We start from the raw sequence: 22,904 nt of genomic DNA on the forward strand, positions 1-22,904 counted from the left end.
CGGCAGAACTGGGATTTAAAAAAACCAGATCAGCAGGGGAGGGCATAGTTCAGTGGTTTGGTGGTAGAGGGTGAGCTTAGCATGCACAAGGTCCTGGGTTCAATCCCCAGTACCTCCATTAAAAATTAATTAAATAAATAAGTAAACCTAATTACCTCCCTCTCCCTAAAAAAAATAAAAAGAATGATGTAGCAGTGTATTTTAAAAAAAAAAACAGGTAGATTGTTGCCAAAGTCCAAATTACCAAACTGTAGTGCTTTTTTCCTGAAGCACCCATATTACTATGTTACTTCTCTGTCCATGAACCTTGAGCAGCTCCCCTCTGCCACTGTGGAAGTTCAAAGTCCTAGTTGGGCATTTAAATAACTGCGTGGTTGGGCTTTCACTAGACTTCTGGTAAGTTAATGAACTTCTGTGCCTCAATTTCCTAACCTCTTAGTTGAGCAAGATCATAACAGTAACCACCTCGTGGGGCTGTTGTGAGGACTAAAGGAAGTCACCCACATAAAACACTTAGCTAAGGGCCCAGCGCAAAGTGACTCTTAATCGGCATGAGCTGTCATTGAGCTACCAAAACCCAGCTTCCTTATAGGATCCTTTAGAGGACTCCAGCAACCAGGCTGTTGCTGCCAACAAATAGTGCTTGTTGCTGAACTGAATGCTGGTGCAATTTTTTTCCTTTCTGGAAATTTTACCCCACTGCCACTCCCATTCCCATACTCCTATGCAGACAAATCCTCCCACCCTCCAGTCTCCCTTCTTCACTGACCCTTCCCCCTACATTAATCTGAATTCCTGGAACACTTATTCCCATCACACTTTTTTTCACATCTTTGGTTAATCATTTGTTAAACATTTATCAAGTGCATACTCTAATAATAACAATAGTTGTACTTGACATTATAGTTTTTTTCAAATTTTTCTGAAGTGTAGTTGATTTACAATGTTAGTTTCAGGTGTACAGCAAAGTGATTCAGTTACACATATACATACATAATACGTGTTTTCTTTTCAGATTCTTTTCCATTATATGTTATTACAAGAAATTGAATATAGTTCCCTGTGCTATACAGTAGGTCATTGTTGTTTATCTATTTTATATATAGTAAGCATATGTCTGTTATTTCCCAACCCCTAATTTATCCCACCCTTTCTCCTTTGGTAAGCATAGTTTGTCTTCTATATCCATGAGCCTGTTTTTGGTTTGTAAATAGAATTTGTATCATTTTTGACATTATACTTTAAAGGGCTTCAAGTCACAACTCTGCTTCAGTAAATCTTTACGAATGTGGTGGATGGTGGTCCCTATTTTAGAGCTGCTGTAGTTCCCCCAGCTGTTGGGTGTCTGTCCCAGGGACTGTGGGGAGCAGGGTGGTGAGGAAACCAAGTCCCCCTAAAACCGAGTTCCCCTACTAAGTTTATGATTAACCTCTCTCTCCGAACTGTATCCCCTTTCTTGTCCCACTCCTGTTCCCATCAGGATTGAGGAATATCAAAGAAAAGGGGGTACTGAAACCCAGCAGGGCCCCTGGGGTACAAAAGCCTCTCCATCTCCCTTGCTTCTTTTGTTTGGCCTTCCCCATGTTTCCAAAAAAGAGACTCAAACAGTTAATGATTAGAAAAACAGAGTCACAGGACTCCCAATTCCTCCTGAAGGGACATAGATAACAATCTGACGCATGTCTTTAGGTGGTTCTTCAGAAACTAAGACACGCTCCCCCAACTCGCCAACCTGGTGGAGAATGGTGACCACATATTTCCACAAGCATGTAGACCCCAGACTGGTGGAAACCAGAAGGTTGATGATTAAGATCCCCAAATACCACCCTGTTACCTTACCACCAACCAATCAGAAGAATGTCCACTAGCTGCTCATGCACTCTGTGACCCTCACCCGTAATGGTGTTACCTTTAAAGACCCTTCCCTGAAAGCCATCAGGGAGTCTGGATCTTTTGAGCATGAGCTCCCCACTCTCCTTGCTTGGCACCTTGCAATAAAAGCTGTACTTTCTTTCATCACCACCCACTGGTGTCAGCAGACTGGCTTTGCTGTGCATTTGGCAAGCTGACCCAAGTTCAGTTTGGTAACAGTGATGGGACTCCTATCTTTAGGAAGCTTACAGCCTTGTAGGCAAAGAAAGATCTTTCCACATGTGGTGACAACCCAGAGCAGATGGTGACAAAGTCTAGCAGAAAGGACGAGAGGTGGTGCCGTGACTCTTCAGGTACAAGCATGGCTTCTGACTGGGCACATCTACACTTCACCAGACAGTGCCTGAGGGGAGTCCCTCTGCACCCCGGGGTCTGGCTGTTGGTATGGCAATAGCAAGGAAGATGAATTCATTCTGCAGGATGCAGGGGCAGGTTTCCTAGGAGCCACCCATACTGGGAAGTTTAGTCTTTTATTGTTTTCTTCATTTTTCCATTTATTCACTACACAAGTATCAAATGTCTGCTATGTGTGTATGCTTGAGTGCACCACACAACATCGCACGGCCTTATGACACAGGCCCAAGGCAGCTGTGTGGAGTAGAGGGGAGACAGTAGATTTTAAAGTTATAGTCAGCACCAGTCTGGCTCAGCCACTGTCTAGCTATGTGACCATGACAAGTCCTAGCTCCGAACCCAGTTTCCTTAGGCAAATGGGGCTAATGCTCAACTCAACCACAATTCTGTTGTTACCAGAATTAGAGAGAACAGCCAGAAAAGGCCCAGCGGGCAGCGCTCCTGGCACACATTAGCTACTTCATCCGGTACCGGGGAGAGGGATGAATGAATGACATGGCCTTTTCTCTTTTTGGAGTAGCTGGTACAGAGCCCAGGTGGTAAGTCCAGAGTAGAGGAACCCTGGAATTCTCTCTTCCTTTGACGAAAAGGGAGAAAGAAACAAACTTTGCCTGGACATCCTTCCCATTCTGCAGAGCTCCTTTCAATTTTGCTCCAGGCAAAATTAGCACCACCCCCTTTCTCCATAGCTTTACTACATGTCTGTTTCAACGCATCATTGATTCCTTTTATTAGTGTGATTTTTTTTTTTTATACATCTGTTCCTTTCCCCCGGGCTATAAACTTCCCTACAAGGCAAGAGTCTTCACAATCTTCCATTTCCCTCCTAGGTGCCCAGTACAGCCTCTGGCACATTGCAGGCCCTCAGAAACTGCTTACTGCCTTGAAAACATGTCCAGCAGAGGCCAATTGTATGGGGGGGACAGGTGGAATGAGGAGGGCCAGCGTTTCTCCTCCACTTTAAGCTCTAGGTCTATTGTATACACAAATGGAGCAAAGCCCTTCAATTTATACAGCATTTTATGGTGTATATATACAAAGCCTTTCTGTTATTTATTTATTAATGGACATACTGGGAATTAAAGCCAGGACCTCCTGCATGCTAAGCATGAGCTCTACCACTGAGCTATAACCACCTTCCCTCCCCACCCCCAGGAACTCTTCACTTTTAAAAAATGGCACCTACTTCTTATGTTTAGCAAATAACAGGAAGGTGTGATATAGTGATATAATAAGAAATACATTGATATTTGGTCTTCATCTCCAGTTCCCTGATACAAGAGCTTCTAAAACCCTTATAATTTCTTGAGTGATGGGGGTGAGAGGAAAGTCTTTTGTTATTCATAATAAATCCCTCTCAACCTTTCCTGAGTTTTTGCTGATGAGTTGACTAGGGGGCCCCTAGGCAACGTCTAGGCATTGCTTCTTAATGAGAAACATTCCCCCTTCTAGACTCCACTAGAAACCAAAGGTTAGTAAAGTGGGGGAAGCCAAATGCAATGTGTGTGTGTGTGTCTTAACAAGACAAAATGGGAAACAAACATCCACACCATCCACTCCTGAACTCGCTCCAGCTTCTCTTTTCCTGTGCTCTTTGGGTGGAGCCATCTGATATTACTCACATGACCCCTGAATTGACTTTTCTTTCTTCTGCCTTGGTACCTTTGTACACATTTTTCATTCCATTTAATCCACAACCTTTCTTTACCTGGTTAACTCCTATTCATCCTTCAATGCACAGCCAAAGACTGGAAACAGCAGGGGAGGGTATTGCTCAGTGGTAGAGCGGGTGCCTAGCGTGCATGAGGTCCTGCGTTCAATCCCCAATACCTCCACTTATAAACAAACAAACAAACTTAATTACCTCCCCCCAAAAAACAAACAAAAAAGTAAAAAAAAAAAAAAAAAAAAGGTCTGAAATTTGAAAAAAAACAAAAGGATAGGCTAACTCTACTGTTTGGTGCAAATGCAGTGGAGTTCATGATCTGGACTGCCCTTATCTATAAAGCTGCTAACCCCTGAGCTTTGAAGGGAAAAGATAAACACCAACTGCCAGTCTTTTGGTTGTATAACAAGAAGTCTCAGACAACAAGAACACTTTCTCTGGATTGGTTCCACTGATGCTTTGTCCCTGAAGTCAAGAAGTACATTACTAGTAAGGAACTGTCTTTTAAAGTTCTTTTGATGTTAGACAATGCCCCTGGTCTCCAAGAACTTCATGAGTTCAATACTGAAGCCATCAAAGTGGTTTATTTGTCCCCACACACAACGTCTCTAATTCAGCCTCTAGATCAGGGGTCATAAGGACCCATAAGGCTCATTCCACATGGTACCCTATGGAAAGATTGTCAACACTCCAGAAGGGAACCCGAGCAGAGAGAACATCGTGAAAGTCTGGAATGATTACACCACTGAAGATGCCATTATTAACCACCAAGCTCAAAACAATAAATTCCTACTGGAGAGAACTGCCCAGATGTTGTGCATGACTTCACAGGATTTATGACAGAGCCTATCACGGAAACCAGGAAAGAGATTGTGAATGTGGAATAAAAGGTAGGGGTTGAAGGGTTTCAAGATATGGATCTTGGAGGCATTCAAGAGCTAACAGACAGCACACCAGAGGAATTAACAAAAGATGACTTGATGGGGATGACTGCTTTCGAATCAGTGCCAGACGATGAGGAAGAAGACACAGAAGAAGCAGTGCTAGGAAACAAACTGACATTAGACAATTCGGCAGAAGGGTTCTGATTATTCAAGACTATTTTCAACTTCTTTTATGGCTATACCATTCAGTTATTTGGGCATTGAAACAAAAGCAAATGGTAGAAAAAGGATTGAGATTACCTAGAAACATTTTTAGAGAAATGAAAAAGAAAAAAGTCAGAAATTGCAATATATTTCTGTAGAATTACATTGAATGTACCTGCCTCTCCTGTCTCCCCTTCCACCTCCTCCATCTTTTCTGCCTCGGCTACCCCTGAGGCAGCTAGACCAACCCCAACCCCTTCTCCACTTCCTCCTCAGCCTACTCAACCTGAGGACGACGAGGATGAAGACCTTTATGAAAAGCCACTCCTACCTAATGACTAGCAAATAACTATTATGCTGTACAGTTAATAAACATCTGTTGTGTCTTCATATGAAAACCTAATAAGTGCATGGCAAAAGCTATGAGAAGTGTTTGGGTCACCATCAACATCACTACCTAAGGATTCATTATGTAGAACATCATGTGCAAGACTTGTATTGAAGTGGATAGCCAATCCTTACATAGGCAGAAGGTGAGTGATACTTAATATAAAGTTAATAATGTGTTCATTTTCTTACTATCTTATAGATCTGCTTTCAAAAGTTACATTACTATACAGTATGCCTCCCTCTCTCTCTTTCTCATACTTGGAGTAACTGTGCATCAGCCTACTATCACATGTAAGTGGCTTATTAGAAAATGTAACAATGTTTCTACTCCTGTACTATGAGTATGACTGTAATACTGCATGCCATAAAAATTGTATAACGATTCATTCATTAGTGTCTAGGCTAGGCTACCATGAAGCAACTGTCAACCATACTAGGCTACCACAAAGCAATCATATTGCTGCTTCCTGATTATCACTGCATAAATTGTTATACCTTTAAGTAACTATGAATTTCTTTTCCATATTATCTTTTCAATTTTAATGTCTTGTGTTGGTAATACATACAACATCTACAGTGCTTTGCATCATATAAGACAATATTGGTGCAGGTACTGATACACAAATGATTCATGTTATAAAGTGATGTCCTAAACTTACAGTACTGATAGAGAATAGTGCCGTAAATGTATTTTCTCTTCCTATGATTTTCTTAATAATCTTCTCTTTTCTCTAACTTACTTTAATGTGAGGATACAGTACATAATACAAATAACATACAAAATAAATGTTAATCAAGTGTTCATGTTACGGGCAAGGCTTCCAGTCCACAGGAGACCCCAGTAGTTACATCTGGATACAAACATAAAATTTTACATGGGTTTTCAACTGCGAAGAGGTTGATGTCCCTGACCTCTGCATTGTTCAAGCGTAAATTGTATTTTCCCCCAGCCTGTGGCTTGCCTTTTTCATTTTCTTAACGGTGTCTTTGGAAGAACAAAACTTTTAATTTTGATGAAGTCCAATTCATCCATTTTTCCTGCTTTTTGTGATCTCCTATATATTAATATATACCCAACCCCAGGTCACAAAGATTTTCACTTATTTTTTATTCTAGAAATATTATATTTCTAGCTCTTACATTTATAGCTCCAATTCATTCCATGTTCATTTTTGTATATAGTATGAGGCAAGTATTGAGGTTCATTTGTTTACATATGGATATCAATTGACTGCAGTACCACTTGTGGGAACAAATGCCATTTTCTTATTGAATTGCCTTGGCATCTCTAAGGGGTTTTCCAAACTGCACAGTCAGAGGGAACAGTCACCAAAAATTGCCCTCACTTCAGACAATAACTGCAAGTTTGGGGTTTTCCCAAAACCACTTTCAGATTCGATATTTTGCTAGAATGACTCACAGAACTCAAGAAAGCTTTATACATACAATTATGGTTTTATTATAGCAAAGGCATACAAATTAAAACCAGCCAAAGGAAGAGATGCATGGACAAAATCTGGGAGTGTTCAAATACAATACTTCTCTCATCATCAGGGATGTGTGACCCTACTGGCATTGATATGTGCTAATATGCACAGAGTATTGCCAACCAAAGAAACTTACCTGAGCTTTAGTGCCTGGAGATTGTACTGAGGTTCCATTATGATTTATTGAACAATTGCCCAGGTGGTTGACTTCCATCTCCAGCCCTCTCATCCCTGGAGTTTTGGCTGGTATCATGTGACTCAAAGCCCCAAGCCCCTAATAACATGCTTGGTCTTTCTTATATGGCCAGTCCGCACCCTGAGTCATCTCACTGACATAAAATACCAGGTGTAGTTCCAGGGCCCACCATGAAAAACAAAGACATCCCTATTGCTCAGGAAATTCCAAGGGTTTAGAGGTTGCTTCTCAGGAACTAAAATCCTTTGGAGGCCACATTTATTACTACACAGTATCTTTATTGAAAATAAATATGCAATATTGTTCATATACAAAGGTTTAGGATATTATGCATGGGTCTATTTCTGGACCCTATCCTGTTTCATGATTTACTAAATGGAACTAGAGAAGTCTTTTCCTTTCTATGTAAAGTATCTTTGTAATACTTAATTTTTAAATAATGTGAATATAATACTTTTGTAGTTAGAAAGAAAATGATAAGAAAGCATGAAAGGAAAATTATCTGCCTATGTAAAAATAAAAAGCTCAACACAGCAGTTGGAATATAACATTGGGGAAATTTCCCAGCAAAAAGACAGACAGAAAATAAGAGAGAAAAAGGAGGAAATTAGAGTACAATTTCAGAAGGACTTATATCTAAATAGCAGTGTTTCCAGAAAAAGACAGATAAAAAAGGAGGAGAAACAACCAATGGTATTGTTCAAGAATAGAATGAACTGCCAGATTGAAGAATCCGTAAGTGGCTGGTACCATTGAGAGACCAAGAGATTTTACTGCTTCTAGAGAGGAAAAAAAGTGGGTCATATACAAAGTTTAGGAATCAGAATGGCACTAGAAGCCACAATACAATGATGCCTTCATAATTCTGAAGAATGTCATTTCCAATCTAGAATTCTATACCCAGCCATACTACCAATTGAGAATGTGAGTGGGAAAAACATTTTTCAACTATGTAATATCTCAAAATGTTTTACCTATCCTTTCTCAGGAAGCTACTGAAGAATGTTCTCCACTCAAAGACAGAATAAAGCAAGGAGGAGGATCTAAAACAGGAGAGAGACAAAGATTTCCCCAGAAGATGGTAAAAGGAAATCCCATAATAATAGCTGTATACCAGATACAGAGATTAACTAAGAAACAGACATGGTGAGAACTGTCATCACCAAAATCCCCACTGACAGTACACCCTCGCTTAAATTTGAGGACAGGTTTGTTTGTGTTTGTCATGGCTTCATCATAATTAAGGAAATTCCTACTCATCTCTCTATGCTCTGCTTCTAGAGGATCAGCTGAGAACCCTCACTTCACAAAACACCCCCATTTCTGAAGTGTTCTTCTCTGACCTACTCTTAAGAGCTGGACATGGGCTACGATAAGCTTAGAAGCAGAAAATACAAAGCAGCCCTGTCCTTCTGACCCTATTTCTTCCAGTTGTTCAGTGCCTCACCCACACTGCAGATCTCCCAGATGCCTGGACACAGGTGAGCCCTCATGGCCAGGGACTTATCTACCAGCATCTCATGAAACATTAGCCCCTTACTCATATGTGTCCCTCTCAAAGCCCTGTGCATAACTCAACATTTGAAAATTTGAACTCATATTCAATTCAAGTCCTCCAAATTATATAATCTTCAGGCCCCACAAATCCTGAATCAGCCTCTACTTATGGCTTTGCCCTCTGACTTCCCCAGAAGAAGCTTTTGAAAACTCAGGAGAGCTGAAGCTATACTGCCCCCCAGTGATGCCAGTCAGCCTGTCTCACTGGGAAACCCCATCTGATGGTGTCAGTGACGTTCTTTCCTTACACAGCTGGGTTTGTGTCACTCAGCTCTAAGCCATAGATTGCTTAGGGATGTGTGACATGGTGAGTAACACTGCAAAGAAGTGGGGGGAATGCAGCTCAGTGGTAGTGCATGCCTAGTATGCGCAGGATCCTGGGTTCAGTCCCCAGTACTTTCATTAAAAATAAATATATAAATACACGTAATTACCTACCCCCCCAAAAAAACCCCTCCAAACAGACACCCAAAAAAAACTGTAAAGAGAACTGGAATGATTAACATAAACATCAGTACAGTGGTTACCTAGAGAGATGGGAGTAGTCAGGGGAGGCAGAGACTGGGGAGGGGCACACAGCTGGGCTTCAGGCCCACGTGGGTAACCTTTCCTTTGTTATTTAGTGTTAAACCGTCCATAGACTCTTCTGTGAATGTGGTGCACTTCATAATTTAAAAGGCAGGGGAGGTGCCTGAAGGCACCTTATTATTTCCTTCCTCCATTGGGAACTAAAGACAATGAGTGAATAGGAGTCATCATCAGTAGAAAGTTAAAAGGAAACAATAATTTTCTAGCATTCTAATAAAGCTGTGCCTGGTTAGAGAGGAAAGTGGTTACTGCAGTAAAGTCCACTGACTGTGCAGAGGAGCAAATTCTAACTGGCTTTCCAGGCCTTCTTGGAACAACACTGCTAGGGCCAAGGATATTGAGGGTCTGGCCTGTCCAGGAACTTGATTTTGGATGCTCTCTTGGGACCTCCCAGGCCTAGACAGAGCTCGTCTTCAGGACCAGCTGCTTGTGTACTCCTTGAGGACATGGATCATGTTTTATCCACCTTGAAATTCCCAGTGCTTGGAAAAGTCCTACCTACAACCACAGAATTAACAGTCTTTTCTGGCAACCTGGATACTCGTGTGTTCCAGGCAGAATACTCATTCCTGCTCTGGAGGAACAGCTCCCTTCCCAGGACCTGGTAGCCTGATCCTGTGAGCCCAGAGGCTGGGGGTCCCTCAGCTGAGGATAGTTCACCCATCTTTCTGCAAGCTCCTCATGCTCTGATCCACCCTGGCCTGGGCCTGCACACCTGCCTGGGGATAGTTCCCTGCTCATGGTAAGGGTTTGGGGGCTCAGGAAATGGAAATGAAACAAGTACAGGAAGACTGTTTTTTCCCAGTCAGGTTATTTTTTGATCTTTGCCTTATCTTCATATATAATCCACTAGCCAAACCTATAGAGAGGTTCAAATACTGAGTTTCTTAGAAACATCTTTCAGAGTCAGTCCTGCACAGCTATTAAAAAGAGATGGGGGGATGGGGGGTAACAGCTCAGTGGTAGAGTGCCTGCCCAGTATGCACAGGGTCCTGGGTTCAATCCCCAGTATCTCCATTAAAAAAAAAAAGTGATGAGGAACATTTAATGTCACTAGGTTAAACACGCCTATCAGTTTACCTTGCATTCCAGTGCTCCAGTCAGAGTTTCAGACCCCAGGACGCACATCCAGGACCAGACACAGAGCTCCCGCAGGTCACAGGGGAGTGATCTGACCAGTGGCGCCACTCTCCTCTGGCTCACTAATAGGCGCTGACTGCCCTGAGGACAAGCGGCTGGTTGCTGTGCCTGAGGGGACATCAAAGCCCCGTGAGGCCTGGTCCACAGGCAGAAATAGTTTGTATTACAAAAGTTCTTACTTCATTTTATCAGGTCCAACAAGAAACAGACCCAAAAGAGATGAGATTTAGAAAGATAGTGATGGACCCAAGCCTAGAGCAGAGGTCCACCCTATTACGCTCTCTGCATCTCTGATTCTGTCATCTGAGTACCCACCAGAGCAAGGTTATAGGACCTCTATTGGCATTTGAATACGGTTACCTCTGTGTAACAGTAAAGATGTATATATTAGTTCAGCTAGCCTCCTGAGTGGATAATTAATGATTGCTCCTTCCTGATTCTATCTTTATAATGTGACAAGTTTTGGGGGTGGGAATTCTAATGAGCCATCTATTTTGCATTCATTTACATAAGTGAGTTCCCAGGCCCCTGAGGAAATGCCACCCATTAATTAGTAGAATCTGTGAGAGACAGATCCAGTTATGTGGAGCATTGGGACAACCGCCATAAACACAAGGACTGGTTTTTTTTAGCAACGCATGCACCCTAGGAACATTCAATCTTTTCCAGAACAAGATGAAGTGTACATAAGTAAATATATCATCCGTGTCCCAGCGTAGGAGAGCAGATACTATAGGAATTGGCATCTGTTATCCTAGAGGACAAAGAGATGAGGTGCTCATTCTGCTCTCCTCTTGGCTGATTCTGAATTAGGGGTGAGGGAGGAAGAAGGATTCCATAAGGAAGGAGTTGCCTTTAAGAAGAGCAAAATAGAAGGACAGCCTGATTTCTAATCATTCATTAGCTGAGAAAATACTGCTTGGGTCCCCTCTCTGTGCAAGGCTTTGCATGGCAAGGCAGAGGCATGATGCAACATCAGGTAAGACTCAGGAGCCCGTCCTTTGAAAAGAGCCTGACAGAACAGCACTCGGTGAAGAGCAGACACAGGAAAGGTGATGGCTGCCGTAGAACGGCCGTGCCCTCAACTGGAGGTCCAAACACCTGACTCCAAGCAAAGTTTTGACCCTAATGTGCTGTGTGACTGTGAACAAATGGCTTTCTCTCTCTGGGTCTCAGTATCCTTGGCTATGGAAATAGAGATGGGAAGAACTTGGGGAAGGAATGCAGCAGTATAAGGATCCCATAGTCTATCGTTTGCCATCTATGGCTGTTCTGCTCAGCCTGTCAGACCCTCTCCACCCTGTTCTGAACCACACAGCTCTTCCAGTTCTCCTCAGTCTTTGCAAATGGCCTGGCTTCCTACTGCACAAAGAAGAAAAGTCTCTGATGGGGACTGTTTCACCCTCCCACCTGCCTCATGCTCTTCCTGCCCCTCATGGACATGGAGAAAGCATCCTTTCTCATCAGTGTTCGATTAAACCTGCTCCCGCAGTGGAGGGTATAGCTCAGTAGTAGAGTGCTTGCTTAGTGTGCACAAGGTCCTGGGTTCAATTCGCAGTACCTCCAATAACAAATTAATAAGTAAATATACATAATTACCTCCACACCCCCCCAAATCAAAGAAGACCTGCTTCAGGCACTCCATCCTAATAGCAAGATAAATATAAACTTTCTTGTGTCTTAAATTTCCCTTCTGGTTGCTAATGCCTTTTTGCTTCCTTCCCAAGGTTCTTGAAAGTTGTCTTCACTCCGTCTTGTTTCAGTACCTGTCAGTCATTCTTCAGCCCCTCCCACTCCACCGCAGCCACATCTACCACAGTCATGGAGATCTCTGTTACCTGAGGGACACCCTCACGCCCCCTCTGCTCTGGCCTCTCAGCAGAGCACCCAGCACAGCCGGCCACTTCCTCCTTCCTGAACCACTCTCTTTTCTTGGTTTTCAGACACCAAACACTCCTTATTCCCATCTGGCCATTTCTCAGTCTCCTTCACCTGTTTCTCTCTCTCTCTCTCTCTAGCTGATTATGACATTTAGAGGTGGAAGACCCGAACCCGGGCCCACACTTTTCCTCATGCCACACTTTCTCCCTAAGCAATTTCATTTATTCTCAGGTTTAAATCAGGGATCGAGTCCTTTGCTTACCTGTTCACAATTAAGCATCTAGAATATGCCAGGTTCTGCGAGTTTTAGGCATGAAGTCCGTAGACTTTTCCATCCAGATAGAAAGTCTTTTTCATTTGCATTAAAAAAAAAAAAAACCTCTTCTCGTGTATGTGTGTGCTGATTTGACTTAATTTTAGCTAAAATGTATTGCATGCTTACTATTTGCCAGGAGCTATTCGAACAGCTCTGCGAGAATAAAGCCATTTAACTCTCACAGCAACCCAGTGAGGTACAGATTTTTTTAATAGACTATTTTCTTAGAGCAGCTTTGGGTTCACAGCAAAGTTGAGCAGAAAGTGCTAATACCCATGTACTTCTGGTTTTGTTTTTGTTTTTAATGGAGGTACTAGGAATTAAACCCAGGACTTCCTGCATGCTAAGAACACACTCTACCACCGAGCTATACCCTCCCCACAGGTATCTGTTTCTTAATCAGGTTGTTTTGTTTTCTTATTGTTGAGTTTTAGGAGTTCTTTGTTTTGGATAACAGTCCTTTATTGGCTGTATCTTCTGCAGACATTTTGTCCCAGCCTGTGGCTTGTCTTCTCATTCTGTTGACAGCATCTTTCACGAAGCAGAAGTTTTAAATTTTAATGCAATATAGCTTATCAATTCTTTCTTTCATGGATCTTGCCTTTGGTGTTGTATCTGAAAAGTCATGGCCATACCCAAGGTCATCTAGATTTTCTCCTATGTTATCTTCTAGGAGTTTTGACATTTTGTGGTTCACATTTAGGTCTATGATCCATTCTCAGTTAATTTTTGTGAAGGATATAAGGTCTGTATTTAGATTCATATTTTTGCACGTGGATGTCCAGTGGTTCCAGCACCCTGTGTTTGGGAGACTCTTTTCTCCATAGAATTGCCTTAGACACTTTTTTTTTTTTTTGGTGGAGGGGGCAAGGAGGTAATTTTAAAATTTTAAATGAATTTATTTATTTTTTTTTTTTGCAGGATAAGTAATTAGGTTTATTTATTTTTGTTTATTTTTTAACAGAGGTATGGGGGATTGAACACAGGACCTTGTTCATGCTAAGCACACGCTCTACCACTGAGCTATACCCTCCCCCCATCTTAGACACTATTTTTATGCACATTTTACAGAAAAAGAAAAGTTAAGGAACTTTCTCCAGGATCCTGCAGCAAGTTATTGGCAGATGAAATCTGCTGTCAAAAGATCGGCGCCCGTTCCTGACAGCCAAAATTGAAACTCAGAGACCAGGTCTTGGAGCTTAGAAGAAAAGAGACAGCTTGCATGGCACTCTGTTGCTTCTCTATTTATTATTAATACCCTCTATATATTAATGGAGAAGTACATGTTCATTGTCGAAGTAAACAAATAGGCTAAAAGAAGCAAGTAACCATTAGCCATAATTCCATTACCAAGAGATCGCCACTGTCAGCACTCCGACGTATATTCCTCCAGACTTTATCCTCTGCATGTATCAATGGTAGGTTTTTATTATAAAAATTGGACGACATATTCTATTCTATAACCTGAATTTTTTTTTTGCTAATAATGATAAATCATGGACATTTTTCCATGTCAACAAACATAACCTTAGAACATAGTTTTTATTGGATATACAGTACACTCTCACACAGATTTACCTCAGTTTTTCAGCCTGTCCTTTCTTGTAGGCATGTACTTTGTTCCTGTTTTCCCTTGTGGTTAAATCTTTATCAGCATACTTAATTATTCCTTAAGATAAATTCCTAGCAAGAGAATTACTGGGTCAAAGGGAGGAAAGGGGGTCTCCTTTCTAAGCCTATGCTCAGGTAGCTGCCTTGACCAAGTCCCTGGGCACAATCTATTTGGAACCACAGTTGGAGGGCCTTTGATGTGCCCAAGTCCAAGGCCACGTGCCAGGTTTTCTATCTTTTTTGGAGTCTTTATACAGGAAAGTAGCAGAAACTAAGATGGGAGCTGCTAGCCTGGTACCATTTTGAATTAGCAGAGTCTCCTTTAATTTGATTCTGTGAAAGTGCCTGAGCCCCTGACATGTGACTGATGTCAGTGCTATCTGCACTCAAAGAGCTCAGCCTCCCGTGTGCTTGGACATTGGGGAGAGGGCGGGGGTAGACAGGGGCCCACACAGCCAGCTTGAGTGCCATGCAGACTATGGCAAGCCCTGATGGCCCAGAGGACAGGGTAATTTAGGGTTTGGGAAGGTGGATTTGAAAGCTAAGGGACAAGGAAAAGACTGGGACAAAGGCCCAGAGATGTGGGAAGACTTTGGGGGTAAAGACCTTGAGGCTGTAGTGAATAGAATGTTAGATGAGTGTTTGTGTGTGTGTGTATGTGCACGCAAGCACATGCGTGCCCAGGGGACATTTAAGAGGATATGGGTTTACTATTATGGAAAGTCTAAATGGTGTAATGATTTGGGTGAGAGGCCACCAAGGATAGCCCCTGTGTTATAGGCAACAGGAAACTAGGGAAGGACTTTTTAAAATAATGCCTAGTCTGGGGAGGGCAGTACAGCCAGGAACAGAAACAGACTCTCTGTTGGGCTGTAGATTGGTTCCAACATTGTTCTCTGTCCACCCTTCTGATCAGGGGAGCAGAGCTGCCAGCTATCCCCTCACCCTGACAAGTATGCTCTCAAAAGGCTGGAGAACATTCAGCAGGGTTTCACTTTTGATTTGGGCAATATTTAACCATACTGAGTCTGTTAGGTGGTGAGCCTCCAAGTCTAGTCAACCATCTTGCAGGCCAGGCGTAGTATATTTCAGGAGTTTGGTGCTCTAAGGGCAAAGAGGGTGAGGAGAGGCAGGGTGAGGCCCAAGGTACAGTTTCTGGGATGCATGGCATCCTGGCTTAGGTGTCTAGAGAAGTCACAATTGAATCAGAGAATTTGTTGCTAGGGGGAAGGAAGGAGGCCCAAAGAGCAAAGGACAATCAATTGGGTTGGGGGGAGCAGTTTAGGAAGTTTTCCTGAGGTGCAAAAATTGCTAGTTCCTTTTGTGGCTGCTCCTAATATAGCCATGCGTGGCTCTCCCCTCTAATCTTGGCGTGGTCACCACGGCCTTCCAACTGCTGCTGCAGCCAAATGGCCCACAGAAATTCCAGTCGAAATCCAGCACTAACAGAAAGACACACCCTGCAGTCCCACATGTTTTGATGAACATTACATTTTGGAATCCTTTTTCCAGAGGACTTTTTTTTTTTCTAATGGTGGTACGGGGGATTGAACTCAGGACCTCATGCATGCTAAGCATGCACTCTACCACTGAGCTATACCCCACACCACCACCCCTCCCCCAGGACACATTTTAATGAATCAAGGGTTACATTTGATTCTCTTCAAATTTTTTCTGCAGCCTGAGAAAGCACTGAAACAGCATGTGCTGAAGCTTCCATCACGAGGCAGGTCTCTCTGGCCTTCAGGGAAAGAGAGGAATTCTCAGGAGAGTTCACAACTTGGTACTGCAATTAATCTTTGTGGCATTGACTGGAGCCAAGATGGGGAAACCCAGTCTTGCAGCCTCCCTGCAAAGCTTGGGGGCTGCTGGGGAAGCCCTGGAAATCAATGTCTTCCAGCTGGGAATCATTTGCTGAAAGCAAATAAGCTCTAATTCACCTAGTTTTTTCATAACACCAAGAAACTGGAAGAAAATCCGAGTCCATTGATACATATTTCCATTTACCCTGCCAGCAGTCCTCTACCTAGGTTGGCGCAAGATGTTATGTTTGTTGCAATCAGGAATGATGGGTTTGGCAATGATTGATAGGAAAGTCATACTCATTATTTCAAAACAAAATTCACATTTTCCAGACTTGCCTCTCCTCATTGAGCAACCTCTTCTGGAAGGAGTCACAGGGTCAAATCAAGTTTGCTGGTCCTTTCTCATCCTCTGGGTCTCTATGTAGGAGGGGCCCGGGGCTTCTTGTAATCTCTGTTCGACTCCTCCCTAGGTCACCGATCCAAGCCCTGTGACTTTCTATATCATCTTGTGCTGATTACTCCCAAAGGCCTCTCTCCAGATTTGTATTTCTGACTTCTCATAAGCATCTCCCTCCTCACCTCTCTTCCTCAAACCTTTTTCTCTCATCTTCTTCATTATCTCTGTAAATCACAACTCTTCATTTCCAGCAGCTCAGGTCTCAAATGTTGAAGTCACTGTATATTCCTCTTTGTCCCTCACATCTTATATAAACCATTGGCAAATTCTATTTGCTTTACCTCTAAAATATTTTCAGAATCCCTCTCACCTCCACTCTCTACCATCCTAGAACCAGACATCATTATCTTGCTTCTGGAGTATTCTAGAAGCTTCTTAACTAACCTCCTACAATCTATAGGCGTCCTTTTACAATATAAGTCAGATCAGGTCACACCCTCTCCAGGCTTCATGTTCACTGGCCCTGTGCCCCTCCCTCTGATGCTCCCCTGCCCCTACCCCTGGCTCACTCTGCTCCAGCCACTCTGGCCTCTTCCTGGAACAAGGCAAGCACTTTTCAGTCTGGGCAGAATCTATTCTTTCCCCAGATATCTGTGTGCCTTGATCCTTTCACTTTCTTAAGGTCTCTACCTTATCAGAGTGGCCTCGTCCGCCCACTTCATCTAAAACAGCATCCCCTCCCTTCATTGTTCTATAGCTCCCTTATCTTGCTTTATCTTTCTTCTTTGCACTTATCACCACCCAGCATTTTATCTATTCATTTGTTTGTTTATTGTATGACATCACCCCCACCACCACCAAAATACAAACTCAGGGAGGGCAAGATCTTGCTGCTAAACCCCCAATGCTTAGCATCTAGTAAGTACTCAATAGATACGTGTTAAATTGGGAGATTGAAAGGCTCTTATGGTTCATTCGGTCCAAATGTATCACTTTCATATAAAGATACCAAGGTCAGAGAGGACAGCTGTCTAGAGGAGGCCACTTGGAAGATTTAAGAGCTGTGCTGGAACCAGTGCCCAAGTGGCCTGACACCCAGCCAACTCTCAACACGGAGGCCCAGGGCAGAGCGCATCCTACATTCACACCCAGCACACGTTTGCCTGCCTGCATTATCCAACACTTTGCTCTGTGCAATACACTCTGATGCTTATGATGGTTTTCACTCTACTTCACTGTTTTGAAAAACGCTGTCCATACTCTATTAAAAATTAATTTCATGACCTATTAAAGAGTTTTTTATTGCAGGGTAAGAAATATATATATATATTTTCCTTTTTTGGGGGGTGATTAGGTTTATTTATTTACTTATTTTTTAAGTGGAGGTACTGGAGGTTGAACATAGGACTTTGTGCGTGCTAGGCAAGCACTCTACCACTGAACTATACCCTCCTCCCTTCTTTTTTCTTTTTCAATAATGCTAAAAGGCATGGTCACATTTGTTTAAAGAGTTTTTTAAATGCCAGAAGCAAGTCAGCTATTGATAGTAATTCCATAGTGAGTGTGGATATGCAGAAAAGTAAAAGAAATACCTGAGGTCCAATTTTTTGGCCCTCATATCTCATGGGTATTAATCTTGAAAAGGCATCTTGTTTATGATTTCATCTCTGTCTCCCTATTTACAGCTCCGGTTTCATGCTATGCCATGTCATATTCACTTTTGTGGTTTTGTGTCTTGTTTTCTGTACCAACTCATGCTTATAAATGGCTGCTTTTTACGTGGAGTCAGAACAGTGCATTCCAGAAGGAGGCAGGGGGAATGGTGAGGGCTTTCACATAGCTGACTTTGTTTTGACAGTGATGGTATCTGATGGAGTGGGAACTGAGCACAGCCCAACATCCAGTCTCACTGACCACACCAACTCTTCAGAGCTGCCAGGGGCACGGAGAGACACATGTGCATGGGGGCGAGAGAATGAGAAGCTGGTCAAGCCGAGGACAAGAAATAAGTGGTTATACAAGGCACAGAGGTCAAGGTCATGTAAAAAATCAAGTGTTTAAAATATTGGCTCTGGTACAATAACTCTCTGGTCTAAATTTATCCCAGTCTTCTAACTCTCAAAGGACTGACAGAAAGCTAGTGTTACCACTCAGGAAAAAGGCAGAACAGGGTCCAAATCTGTATCTAAAAGCAATCTCAAAGGAAAGATGCCAAGAATTCACCCTGGCTCCTTCAGATGCTGTCCAAGATGCTCCAGGTAACCAGATATCATTGCGGGAGAATCTGGTTATATAAACAATATAACGTCACCATCTTCATTATTCCTATTGTCACCCACATGGCTGGGGACTTCAGTGGGAGTGTACCACCAGGTCCAAGCCATTCAAAGTCTTCCCACGGAGAATGGGGGAAAGACCGGGTAAGACCTGAGATTTGGGCCCTGGTTCTTTTCCACATGCCTCCACCATCCCTTCCCAGCCCTGCTCTTTGCCCTCTGTGTCCTCTATAACTGCATCACTAGGCTCCCTATCCCTTTGGCTTCTTATTGGGTGGGGCCAATGGAAGGCACTGGGAAGAGATCCCAGGTTGACATATTCCCCACTCCATGCCACTGCCTTCCTGCCTACTTTACTGCGCTTCTGGCAGCAATCACGTGCGTCTGTGGCCCTGGCTTCTGTTGGAAGGCCCCTGTCCCATGACTCTAGCTCCCACAGTTTCCAGCCACACCATCTCCTCCCCTTGCCCTTCAGGCCTGATCCAGTCCCAAGGGGCCTCACTATTCTGTATTGGCCCCTTAACTCTGGATACACCTTTGTACACAGTCCCTTCATTAAGCTCTTCTTCTCCTCCCCAACTGCCGTTAAACACTTTTGAGTAGGCACCTGTTGCCTGCTGGGACCCTGACTGTTGTACATGATCTCACATCTAGGGGTGCTCTAGGCCTTGCTCACAACCTGGATCTCACAAAGGTCGCAGCAGGCAGAACGTTTTGCTGCCTTGAAATCTGACCTCTGGCCCTGGCACACACACCCTTGGGTCTCTCCCTCTACCCATTGTTTTTTTGGGATAGTTGCCAGCAACAGAATGCCAGCAGCTGTTCAGCTGCAATAGTCCCTGGGTTTGTTAAGCAATTTGGGGCAGGATCAGGTGGGGCCAAAGACACAGCCAGAACTCCTCATTCCATTCCAAGGGCTAAGGAGAGGTAGAAGTGGGCTGATTCCAGCTAGTCCCTAAGAGGAAGTAGACTCTCAGTCCCAGAAAGAACATTGTCATCCGGGCCAACGCTCCCCCTTTGCAGTTAGGGACATGAAGACCCAGAAAGGGCTCCGCTGAGATCAGAGGATAAAGTATTTGTAGAGGCAGGGTGAGAACCCAAAGCTCCTGAATATTCATCAAATCCCAGTGTTGGAAGGAGCATTACAGGTGTACAGCCTGGAAAAGCCTGACCACAATACACACAAAGTACAGGGCTCTGCCATTTACAAGAGGAATTGCCTTGGTCACTTCCCAGCCAACCCGCACCAGGGACAGCCCAGACAGGGCAGCAGGATGTGATTTGGGGTGAGGAGGCACCAAAGGAAACTCCCTTCTACTGGGGTCACCAACAGCTCCTCCCTCCTAACAGGGCAGCCCCCTGCCAGTGGGCCAGCCTATGAAAGTCACACAAGGTGTGAGCGGCACAGGTGCCCCTGCTCCTGTGAGTCAGCCCTGCAGCCCAGAGTTGACTGTGTTCCCTAGCCAGGCTCACTTCCTGGGCCCACAGGCTAAAGGAGGTTTCCCAGCCCCTGCCGTCTAGGCAGACGTATGACTAATCCTCACCCACAGAAGCTAGTGAAAATTATAGGTCATCGCTAGTTCACAGTAGTGAAGAAATACTTTACTTTCCCTTCTGCCCATCTGGCTGGAAACAAAGGATTCCAAGATGGTGCAGTTACCAGATGGGCCCAGCCAGGATGCCTCTGTCTCTAGAAGACAGCTATGTGGGAGCACCACCCCCTACCGCCCCCATATCATACTGTAGGAGTGAGAAATAAATGAGCCTTCTGGCATGCTGAACGCAGAGATGAGGAGTGGAGGAGGTGTTTAATTCCGAAATGTCTCCCATCTACCCCTCCCCTCCTTCCTTCACCCTCTCTCCTGCCACCTACCACTTCATCAGCTCAAATAGCCTCTTAAGCAACCTAAATGTCCACAGACAGATGATTGAATAAAGAAGACGTGGTAAATATATGTTACAGAATACTACTCAGCCATAAAAAAGAATGAGATAATGCTACTTGCAGCAACATGGATGGATCTAGAGATTATCATACTAAGTGAAGTAAGTCAGACAAAGACAAATATCAAATGATACCACATATGTGGAATCTAAAAACAAAAATGACACAAGAGAACTTATTTACGACAGAATGGACTCACAGACATAGAAAACAAACTTAGGGTTACCAGAGGGGAATAGGGGTGGGAAGGGATAAATTGGGACTTTGGGATTTGTGGATACTAATTACTATATATAAAATAGATGAACAATAAGGTCCTACCATATAGCATAGGGAACTATATTCAATATCTTGTAATAATCTCTAATGGAAAAAAGTATGAAAACAAATATAAACATACATATATATAATGTATAACTGAATCACTATGCTGTACACCAGAAACTAACACAACATTGTAAACTGACTACATTTCAATTAAAAATAAAAATAGATTTTAATGTAAAATTAAAAAATCAAATAGCCTCCTAGAGAATGGGTCTTCTTCCCTTTGAAGTGCCCTGCCCAGTCTGCCAGCACCGTTTCTTTAAGGGCCCTTAGACCCTCTTCAGTCCTCAAGCAACACACCTAGGCCTGCCCCTGGAATTGCCTGGATTGCAACAGTCATTACTGGTCCAATTTTCTGATAGCAAGGCTGCTAGCAAGTAGCAATATTCCCTTTGGGTTTGCAAATACACTTAGAAGTCTCCATTATCTCCTATATTGTTTAAAAGAGACAATAATTTAAGAGCTCTATTTACAAGTTTTTGATAACAACAACAATAATAGCAATGACAAGAGATGATAACATGCCCTTTTTTCCCATTGTAGAAACTTCCAGCCATTCACCCTATCAATCCCTTAAAATAGAATCCTTCCTATTTTGACTCTTCCCTTTTGGGACATGACCTGGGTTTCTATGCCTAATCTCCAAGATCCTGGGGTGGTACTCACGTAGAGATTTTTTTTAATTACTTCAGGCCATAGGGGATTTTTCTGCTGAGAAGACAATGAAATTGATGCTTTTTCCCACCCTTCTGGAGGAAGAAACAAACATTTCAGGGGATACCACACCTAAACATCCTGGGCATTTCCAGCCAATCTCAGCAGACAAAGAGGTGGGCAGAGAAAAATATTATAGCTGAGGCCTATATTACTCACAGTAGGTTGTTTTTTTTTTAAATCACTGTAGGTGGTCAATTAAGTTTGATTAGCCTAGCCATCAATTTCTCTTGCTCTTGAGCTCTTAAAGGTTAAAAATCTTTATTTGCGATGATTGTATATGATTATGGGATGATGCCTTAGTGGTGAGTGAGTGGGTGAATTATTGACTGAATGAATGGATATTATGATTTATTATCCTCATGACCATGGGAGGCCATGCAAAGTGGGCTTGCCAGAATCAGGAGACCTAGGCCCCAGCCTGAGCCCTGTTATGAACTCAACCATGTGATTGTAAGCAAGTCACTAGGTTTTATCACTTATAAAATGAGGAGGTTGGACTAGGCGGGTGCTTCTCACACCTCCATGTGGACATAGATCACTGGGGGCATCTTGTGAAATGCAGATTCCACTTCAGGAGGTCTGGGATGGGGTCCAAGGCTATTCATGTCTAACAAGCTCCAGGTGATGCAGTTCTGGTCCACAGTCCACCTTTCGTATAGCAGGAGTCTTGAGCTCCAAGAGCCCTTTCCTGATGTTCAGTGGCTCAATTTTGACACATTAGAATAATCAAGTAATTCACTACTCAGTAACCAGACTCCTTATAAAAGGTGAGTTTGACCCTTTGGTGGCTTCCCACATCATTTAGAATAAAATTTAATGTTTTTAATATATATTTTTCAGTCTTTATTTCTTGGTGTAAACTGAACATGGAATTTTTCCTCTTTTTTTCAGTTTTCAGTTTCACTAGGTAGAATTGTTAACAATTTGACTGCATATATAAAATACATTGCATGTAAATACATACACACAATATACTGCATGTATTTTTTAAATTTACGTATATGAACTGTCCATTGTTTCCAAGAATGTTTAGAACTTTAGCTTTTTAAACTTATCAAAGGAATAAAGCCAACCACAAAATAAGAATTAATTCAAAAAGATACATACATCCCACTATTAACAGCAACATTACTTATAATAGCCAAGATATGGAAGCATCCTAAGTGCGCATCAATAGATGAATGGATAAAGAAGATGCAGCAAATGTACGTAATGGAATACAACTCACCCA

General features: G+C 42.9%; 1 protein-coding gene across 5 annotated transcripts in view; it reads right to left on the minus strand.

Moving 5' to 3' along the window:
- The window catches only part of TMEM44 (transmembrane protein 44), an 87,836-nt gene that overhangs the window by 13,885 nt on the left and 51,047 nt on the right, over positions 1–22,904 (minus strand). For 2 of the 5 annotated variants that reach the window (XR_010383927.1, XR_010383921.1), the window contains exon 14: positions 10,339–10,506. The exons of the other annotated variants lie outside the window; for them this stretch is intronic. The gene's annotated coding sequence lies outside the window, so the exon portion shown is untranslated. The remainder of the gene's footprint in view (positions 1–10,338; positions 10,507–22,904) is intronic. 5 annotated transcript variants of the gene reach the window in all.

The sequence above is a fragment of the Camelus dromedarius genome, chromosome 2, assembly GCF_036321535.1.
Source record: "Camelus dromedarius isolate mCamDro1 chromosome 2, mCamDro1.pat, whole genome shotgun sequence".
NCBI classification, from domain to species: Eukaryota; Metazoa; Chordata; class Mammalia; order Artiodactyla; family Camelidae; genus Camelus; species Camelus dromedarius.